Source organism: Malania oleifera, chromosome 1 (assembly GCF_029873635.1).
Source record: "Malania oleifera isolate guangnan ecotype guangnan chromosome 1, ASM2987363v1, whole genome shotgun sequence".
NCBI classification, from domain to species: Eukaryota; Viridiplantae; Streptophyta; class Magnoliopsida; order Santalales; family Ximeniaceae; genus Malania; species Malania oleifera.
The window spans coordinates 118,752,142-118,761,742 of NC_080417.1; positions in this window are offsets into that span (position 1 = coordinate 118,752,142).

The window sequence follows — 9,601 nt, forward strand, 5'->3', positions numbered from 1 at the left end:
AACCAGACCTCAAATCCCTTTATCCTATATTCTGGTATTATTACTGTTGCACTCTAAAGTCTACAGAACCTAATATCCTAGGTTCTGATACCAAACTATAACGACCTGCTTATATACCCGTATAATATAAGCAAAATAAATAAAACAGTCAACCCGAACCCGTGGGTAACGGGAACACCTGTCATACCCAGCGGAACCTAGGCAGCAGTAAATGTAAATCATCAACCTCATTACCAAAAAATACAAAATACCAGAGTTAACTGTAATCTCAAAGCACAGTATTTATATACAATCTCCAAAAATTTCCAAAAATACACTCATGTCTAGTGACCAACAATATGAATTTCCCGCTCCTAGATCAGAACTTACCCTCCTAACGGGGTAGTACCACTCTATCTCGACGGCGGCCTCGATCCGCCGGTCTTTCTAGGTTCCCTGAAAATCATTTAATGTTCGAGGGTGAGACATTTCTTAGTAAGGGAAAATAAACTAGATACAGCTATGTGGCAACATAAATATTTAATGCAGTTATACATATTCAGTACATTTCATATATTTAAAAACTTACATCATAACATAGTGAATAATCATATACTTTCATATTTTCTAATAATTCATACTGATCATGAAATGTCTGTTATAACTGATAATTCTGAAAATATACCCAAGATGAATAGCTAGCTAATGCCATGTATTACCCTCAATGATGGGTTGTGCAGCCCGAAGGCGGGACCCGACAATGGCTGGCCGACCACTGTCAAGTAAAAAATCTCTATAAGTATGATGGGCCCACCACACCCGAGTCTAGACTGCCAGGTGGACGCCTACTCTCTACACTGAAAGTTACATCGACTATCCATCTCCCACCCCCTCGTGGGGTGGTTAGCACCAATCTAATCATAGATATCTGATCTATAAGCTACAGTACCGTGCTCCTAAACTGAACTAAACTAACATCCGAGTTCTGATAACATATAATACATGATAATATAACGTTTAACATAAATGGATTGATAGCATTTTCTATAATTTCATAAATACGACCTCGTGCTGAACATTTTATAAATACGGCCTTGTGCAGATCATTTCATAAATACGGCCTCGTGCTGAAATCATACGTAAAACATGGCCTCGCGCCAACTATCAATTACGGCCTTGCACTGAATATCTCATACATATCATTCTGAATAAAAAATCAATTATCATGTATTTTCGCATCATTTTGTACTGTAATATTTCATATTCCTGAAAACATGCTTTGTTCATAACATAATCATATCATAATACTTCTCACATAAAGTAATATTCATGCCACACATTTGCTGTATAAAACCATATTTTATATTCCAAAATTATAATTTATGGCATCTCATACATATATATACATTTCAGCATAATAGCAGTATTTTTCCCAAATGTGCATTTCCTTCATAATATACTGATATAATACATGCTTTCCTAAAAATTAATTTATCGATAAATAATAATAATTTGCATGAAGAAATAATTGCTTTAGTTTATTCCCTTACCTGGTACTAAAAAGAAAAATCCCTAAAAACCTACTCGTTCTGCACCCACAGGGTTCCTCGAGCAACACCCTGAAACCAACAACTCACATAACTAAACTTCAATATTTTCATAAGTATCATTTCCTATAACTGCAAAAAGATCAAATTTGGCATAAAAGACCTTATCTCAACTCAAGGATGAATTTTAATGGGGTTCCACCGACGATCTGCTCCGGCAGATATGCAGATAACTTCTCCAAGAGCGTCGTGGTGGCTTCAGATCCTTGAACCGGTGGAAATTCGGACCGATATCAAAGAGAGAAGGGTGGAGAACCGAAGGGAGGAGAGAGAGAGAGGGTTCTGTGCCGAAAATTATGCTTAAAAATGAGCTTCGGGCTATTTATATACTTGCCTTCGTCGACAAGCTACGTCACCTCGTTGACAAGGTCTAGAAGGCTCCTCGTCGACGAGCTCTCCCCTTCATCGATGAAATTCAGAGTTGCCCAAAAACCCCTCTCAGTATCCTCTCATCGACGAAAGTCACCCTCGTCGATGAGACTCTATGTTATCCTCGTCGATGAATCCCTTGTATTCGTCGACAAGTCCTTGATCTAAATTCCTCGGTTATTATTCCCAAAGTGCAATGTCATCGACTACCTCCTTCTATTACTGTTTCCATTTCACTCTCTCTTTATTATTTAAATAACATTATTATTCGGGTCTTTACATAAAGCTAGTTTCATTACACCGGACCTTCTCAAGGTTGTCTGGTTAAAATTGGGGTGTCTACAGCTGCCCCTTTTTATAGGCTTTGTTGCTTCAATGTAACAGTAGGAACTCTCCTACGTTATTTGTAGCAACAAGACTGCAAATATAAAAGATACCTATTTTAACCAAGCTGCAGTTTTGATCAATTTGGTATTGTTTCTACCAATCCGGGGGTGGGAGAAGAGCAACTACGGTAAAATGGGAATGTTGCACAATTCTCTAAGAAGTTATTCATTGGTTTTTGGTTGACTAATCAGCGAGGGTTAGTGGCTAGTTACTGGCGTAGAATCACATGAGGATGAGAGTATGACAACCTCAATTTGGGAACAAAGCCACATGCCTCCAAGACAATCAGAGTGATTTTTCTTAAAAGATGACTATTTGGATTTGGGAACAAAGCCACATGCCTCCAAGATAGTCAGAGTGATTTTTCTTGAAAGATGACTATTCAGATTTAGGAACAAAGCCACATGCCACCAAGATAGTCCGAGTAATTCTAATAAGAAGACGACCACTTGGATTTGGGAACAAAGCTATAGTTGGAGTGATTTCTTCTTGAAGGATGACTATTTGGATTTGGGAACAAAGCCATATGCCTCCGAGATAGAAGAGTATTTTCTGATTAGAAAAATGATTTGATTGGAAAAAAAATGACCTAACTAGAAAAATGACTAGCCACATGCCTCTAAGATAGCCAAAGATTTTCTAATTGGGATTTTTTTTAATGATTTGGTGATGATCGCGAAGGGTTGGCTTAAACAATCGAGATAGGGGAAAACTAACTGCCTTAGTTTCAAGATGGGCAACACAAATTTGAACCAAGGTTAGGGTCCCAGCTTCCAAGCATATGATACAGGCCTGGGTCAAGTGCCCCAGTTTCAAAGCAGATGAATCAATTGGGGACCGGGTCAGTGCTCCAGTTTCAAAGTATGCAATGCAATAGGACCTGGGTCAGTGCCCCGGTTTTAGAGAGGATGACTAGAGTTAGACTGGGTTAACTGCCTCAGTTTCAGAGCTGATGAATCAATTGAAGCCTGAGATAGTTGCCCCAGTTTTAACTAGGATTTCTTAAGCTAGGATGAGAAACAGATGTACAAAGGTCTATTCAACAAGTACGAAGAGATAATGCACTGCAGTGTATGCATGTTGCTACCTATAATGTAAGGATGCAAGGGTGTATGACTTTTTGAATCCGATGCTTTTCTAGGTACTTTGAACATCATATCCTGTCTTTATTGAATCATCTTTGATATGGATTTTTCCTAGTACGCATGAATACCATGCATGACTTAGTGTTTGATTTTTTGGCGTATGTGTGTTCTAGGAAAGATTTTACTGGTGGGACAAATCATTTAACATATTTTCAGTAAAATCAGTTAAGAATGAAAATATTACTTATATTGTTCAAACTCTTAATGAATTCTCATAATCAATATCAGTATAAGTAATTTACAAAATCTAAGCATGTATTCAAAGTGATTGGGGGAGCACCTAGAAATTATTGTTCTATCTTGTTAAGCTCACACCATTTCTAGCTTAGATTTGATCTTTGAATTCATTGTGACTTGAGCTTGATTGTAATATCTGTATTGAATATTATAAATAAAAAAATTACTTAGCCACAGTGTCTTAAGTTTGGCCATATGATCCTTGTAAAAAATTTCCTGATATCTTTGGGATCTATATGATTGTTTTTCTGGTCACTTCTTTTTGGAATATGTTTAAATGTTTGACTAGAAAAACATTTGCTTGCTTGAACTTTATTTTAAAGTTTCTTTTTTTAGCAAGCATTGCCCCCATTATTTATCAAAAATCATAAGGGGATATTTTTTTAATACCTATACATATGTATGTATATATATATATATATATATATATATATATATATATATTATATTATTTTTTAAAAAAGCAAGAATTGAACTTATATAAAATACATCTTGTTTCTTGCTTGTGTGCTTAAATGCTTTCATGCCTTGTGCCCATTTGTGTTAAAATCTTGTGTCATGAAATTTCATTTTAAAAGGGTGTTACATAACTGGTTCATTGACTTTGCATGAAATGTATGTGAACTGGTTAGATCATGTTTATATTCAAACCTATTTTTTCATATGCTACATGTTTTTAAATTCTAATCTTTGTGGGGTCTTTTTGTTGTGCTTAAATTGAAATGGTTTTTGTATATTTCTGATCTGACCTTGTTCATCATGTCATTTTAATCTTTTAAATGACCAGTTAAACTGTTTTCTGTGCTTAATTGTTTTTTTTTTCTTTTAAACAGTTCAAAATTTTTATGCTCAAATCTTATGCCAAACAGGGGGAGTGTTCTAAGATAATTTTTTCAAAAAGGGGGAGTTCTCTTTGCTAAGCTTGTTTTTAAATGATAAAATTGTTTTCTACTTAACTTAATCCTTTTTGATGATGCCAAAAGGGGGAGAATTTTAATGAACAAAATGTTGATGACCAAAAGGGGGAAGTTTTTAGGGGCAAATTTCTGAGCAGTTGTGCTTTAATGCAAAACTTAAATGCATATGTTTTGAAATGTCTTCTTTTTTTAATATGCTTACGCTATATTGTTCACATTTATAAATTATGCACATTGTTAGGGGGAGCCTTTTCAGGTTGCACCCATTTTGCTCTCATGCATTTGTCATTATCAAAAAGGGGGAGATTGTTGACTTTTTGAGTTCGATTCCTGTTTTGATGCTGACAAAGCACCAGTGGCTTATCTGTGCGTTGAGTGCTTGTACAAGTTTTTATTTTGGCATGCACATAAGACAAAGGGAAATGGAAGCCAGAAACACTTAAAGAGCACATAATCGCTTGGCGTATTCCATGAAGATAAGAGCAAAAAGGAGAAGAAGACATTTATTCTTTATTGTATTTGCATTTAATTTTTTATCTTTAGTCTGTAATAATACATGCATTTGCATGATATGGATTATATACTCAGATTGACCATAGATTGACCTTAGGGACTCGGTTGACCGATGTCGGATTTTTGGAGTTACTCTCAAGACCATAGATTGACTTTAGGTCTTCATAAACACTTCATAAAAAATCAATTTTAACTTTAAAGTTTTACTATGAGTAACATGGGTGAATTCTAATAAGAATCAAAACCTAAAATAATAACTAAAAGTCATTCAGTCGGCTGAACCTAACTGGTTATATTCAACTTAATTGACTGAACCATTCAGAAGTCAACAGTTTGACCAAGGTTCAGTCGACTGAACGTATTATGAATGTATATTCCACAGTCGACTGAACTGACACGTGTCTGACACCCAACTGTTTGGCCGAACGAACTTCTAGTTCATTTATGTTTGCGTTGACCAAGCCATATGAATAGCGGATTGAATTTTAAATATAGTCAACCGAACCTCGAACGGTTTCAAAATCGCCTGAATTCCGTTGACTGTAGTTCAAAAGTACCTCGGTCGACCGTACTTATCAATATAGTCGATCGAACCTCTCGGGTTAAAAAATTTTTAAGGGCTAAAACGTCATTAATTTTTTAATTAAACTTTTCCAAAATATCGAATTTGTCCCCCAACGGTCATAATTTTCGAAATATCTATAAATACTCCCTTCATAACTCAGATTAGTAACTTTGATTAACTTTAAAATTCTCTCTAAACCTTTGTTAATCAAAGGTTCCCCAAACCAATTTTTATTGCTAAAATCTCTTCTTTGGGGCAAAATCTTTTTAGTAAAACTCTCCAACTCTCTTCCACTTCTCATTTCAAAAATACTCTTGAAGAGAGTATATTTATTTTTGGGCATTTATTTTTTACATGCTTACTCTTACTTATTATTTATATTTGAAAATCTTTTTAAAAGCATAGCTTTGGTTTCTCCCGGTTGTTTCCGTGATAAATATTTTTGGGAGAAAATTATTTATTGCACAAATATTTTCTTGAGCTTAAATTCATAGATTTTCTAAATATTCTTTATTTGCAAAATTTTTATAGGAGAACAATAATACTCACTTTTCATATATATTTTATATGTGCAAAATTTTTTGATAGCACCCTTACTCTACTAAGCATAATGCATATCATATTATAGTGCATGTATTTAGAGCTTAAACATTGTACATCTCTCCTTGTATTTAAAAGCATTTTATTATCTACAAAAATATTTTTATTGTACCAGTTGAGTTTATCCCATTAATTGAACTGGGGAGTTTCAGCCCCATAAGTGAGACCGGTTGGGTTCAGCCTGAAATTTGAACTGGGGAGTTTCAGCCCCATAAGTGAGACAAGTTGGGCTCAACCTTATAATTGAACTGAGATTTACCTCACTCCGTAAGAAGAGGTTGTAACAGCTTTTGCTTCGCTCGTTAAGTGAGCAAGTTTAGTTTAATTCTTGAAGGGTATGCCCAAGGCGGGAATGTAGGCTGGTTTGGCCGAACCTCGATAATAAATATCGTGTGTGTCTCTATCTTCTCATCTCATTTTCTTTCTGCACTTTAATTTTAATATGTGTATGTTTGTTCATGTTTTGTTATGACCATCTTGCATGTACACAAAATTAATTTAAATGAGATATGCAACACACGTGTATGTATGCACACATTACTCACTTACTTTACATACATGTTTTATTTCGAATGAGATATGAGATGTGGTGAATTTGCGTAATTGTTTAAATGAGCGAAAAAAATTTTAAATGTACAATTCACCCTCCTCTTGGGATCACACCAATTCCAACAAAAAGGACTCAATTTAAAACAAATTGGGGCTTCCAATGATCAGTGCTTGGACTTAAAGTCAGTTTCATTACACTGGGTCTTCTCAAGGTTGCCTGGTTAAAATTGGGGTGTCTACAAGGTCATTATCTAAATTAACCACCTGAGCTAGGGTTGCTAAAAAATATTTAAAAATCGATCTGATTCGAATCGAATTGAAAATTCGGTTTATCAATTTGTTTGGTTCGATATCAATTTATGCTTTTTATTGCTTTCGATTTTCAATTCAGTTTTGAATTTTATGTTCATGAACAATGGTTACCCAAACCAAACCATTATATGAATTTATTTATAATATCTATTATTTATATTATAAATTAATGTACAATAATTTATATAATATATCTTAAAGTTACAAAATAGTATGCACTAAATATTTTTTGGGTGATTAATTTATATAAATAAAGTGTAAATGCACACACTAAATTAAAATCCAAGTCAAATATCTAATTTTTCTTTTAAATATGTATAATGATTTCAAAATCGATTTAGATAGGATAGCCGAACCAAATTGTTGATTAGTCGGACCATCAGTTAACAAAAGGGTTTGGATCGGTTTCTGGGTTTACAAAAATTCTGAGCTGAAACTTTTGATTCAGTTCCGTTTCTGAAGGTTCGATTTAGATAACTGAACCATGAACGCTCCTAACCTCAATAGGTGACCTGCTCTTCAAGGCTACTTGCCAAATGAGATGCATATTTGTACTTAGGGCGTTTAATAAAGTGGATCTATTTGGCCTTTTGCTCCTACCCTTTTTCCAATTTTCTTTGAGTGTTTACCTATTTATCCTTTTGGGGTTTTCTTTCACCACTTGGGCTCGTTGTGTGTGTGTGTTAAACTTTCCCAATGATGACTAGCAAGTTTTGTGCTAAGAGCATCTACATCTAATTTGAAATTTTCATTAAGCATATGAAGTGTTTAATGCTTTGCTCTTTTTCTTAATAATTGACTGCCTAGATTGAATAATTTTCTTTGATTGGATCCGTGTTAGTGTTAAGAGTGGTTCGTTCATGAAATTGTCAATCTCAAAAAAAGTGTGATGATTGTAGTTCAGAAGCCAACAAGTGACTTGTTCTTTTTTAATTTTTTTGCCCTAGTAATAATTATTGCCCTAGTTATTCTGAGAAGCGTAGGACCCCATACTTAGCATACTATTCTTTTGACACCAAAAATTGATCCTTGATTTCATGCGATCAATTATGACTTACATTTGGAAGGTTTTGTTACCCTTAAAGCTTGTTACAAATGGAAGGTCTTGCGCATTGAGCGTTTAGGGGCCTTACAATATATTTAAGTTAGGGCATATAATGTTATTATATTGTTATATGAGGATGTTTTTGGATTTTTCACATGGGATATATATATATATATATATATATATATATATATATATATATATATGGAAATTGTGCAGAAGCTCTACAAACATAGCCACACTATCGAATCATGTAAATCATTATGTTTTTCTTTTCTTTCAATTTCTCCATTTGATTGTTGGGGAGTTTACCTCTGCCTTTTTCTTTCCGATTGATCAAGTAAAAAAAAAAATACAGTTAGATAGCGAAAATCCCATAGCGTACTCTAGAAGAGCTTCTTCTGAGCATGAATGTCCAGCCAGGCGGGAGCAATAACAACAAAAGCAGCGGAAGATCCTACAGTAGTATCTTCAGTTGTTTGCGGTGGAATAGATTCAAGCGTCCGGCCATACATTTACGTGCATAACCTTAGGACGTATTTTCAAAACATCATATCTTCGCACTCTTAATGATCACCTATAATAAAGGAAAATAAAAGAACTTGGGAGGCCCCTATGGCCTCCATAAGCCTTCTTTAATGCTTAATTCATGATCTAAACAAAATATAAACAATATAATCACAATCCCATCAAAGAGTGTCATAGAGCTCCAAATGTGTCTTCAAAACTGGTAGAATGCATCTTCGGGAATGCCTTAACTTCTCCAAGCCTCTCATCCCTTGATTTGAATGCCTGACAAGTTATAATATTTTTATAATGGGGTTATGCTATTTTATTTACCTCCTTTTAGTCATACTTTGAGTCATGAGAGAGATTAGGCTCCTTCATATATTTCCTTATTTTCTTAGTAAAGCAAAACTTTATTATATATGTTGGGTCACGAAATAACTATTAATATCTTAGTTAGTTATAGTACAAGAATTCGATAATTTATATATAAAAAAACTTTGTTGTTATCATGAACCAAATAAGAATGAAATTTTTTTATAGATCTATAACTAATGATGTACAAGGAAATGTTAAAATTTTTTATGAATTTATGTGCATATATATATATATATATATATATATATATATTATAAAACTTGAATTAAATGGATATCGGGCATTATCGAAGCATGGATTAAAATCGTCATATTATTGTTATGGACCTTAAACACCAATGTGTGGGACAGTATATGTATGTGGGCCTTGTTTGTACTAAGAGCCCGTGATGGGTAGGTTTCCTTGCGCTAATATACAATCAACAAGGAGAGATCTTGTCTTCGCCCTTGTCACGCGTGGTTCCCCACCAGAGTCGCACATCAAGGAAAGGA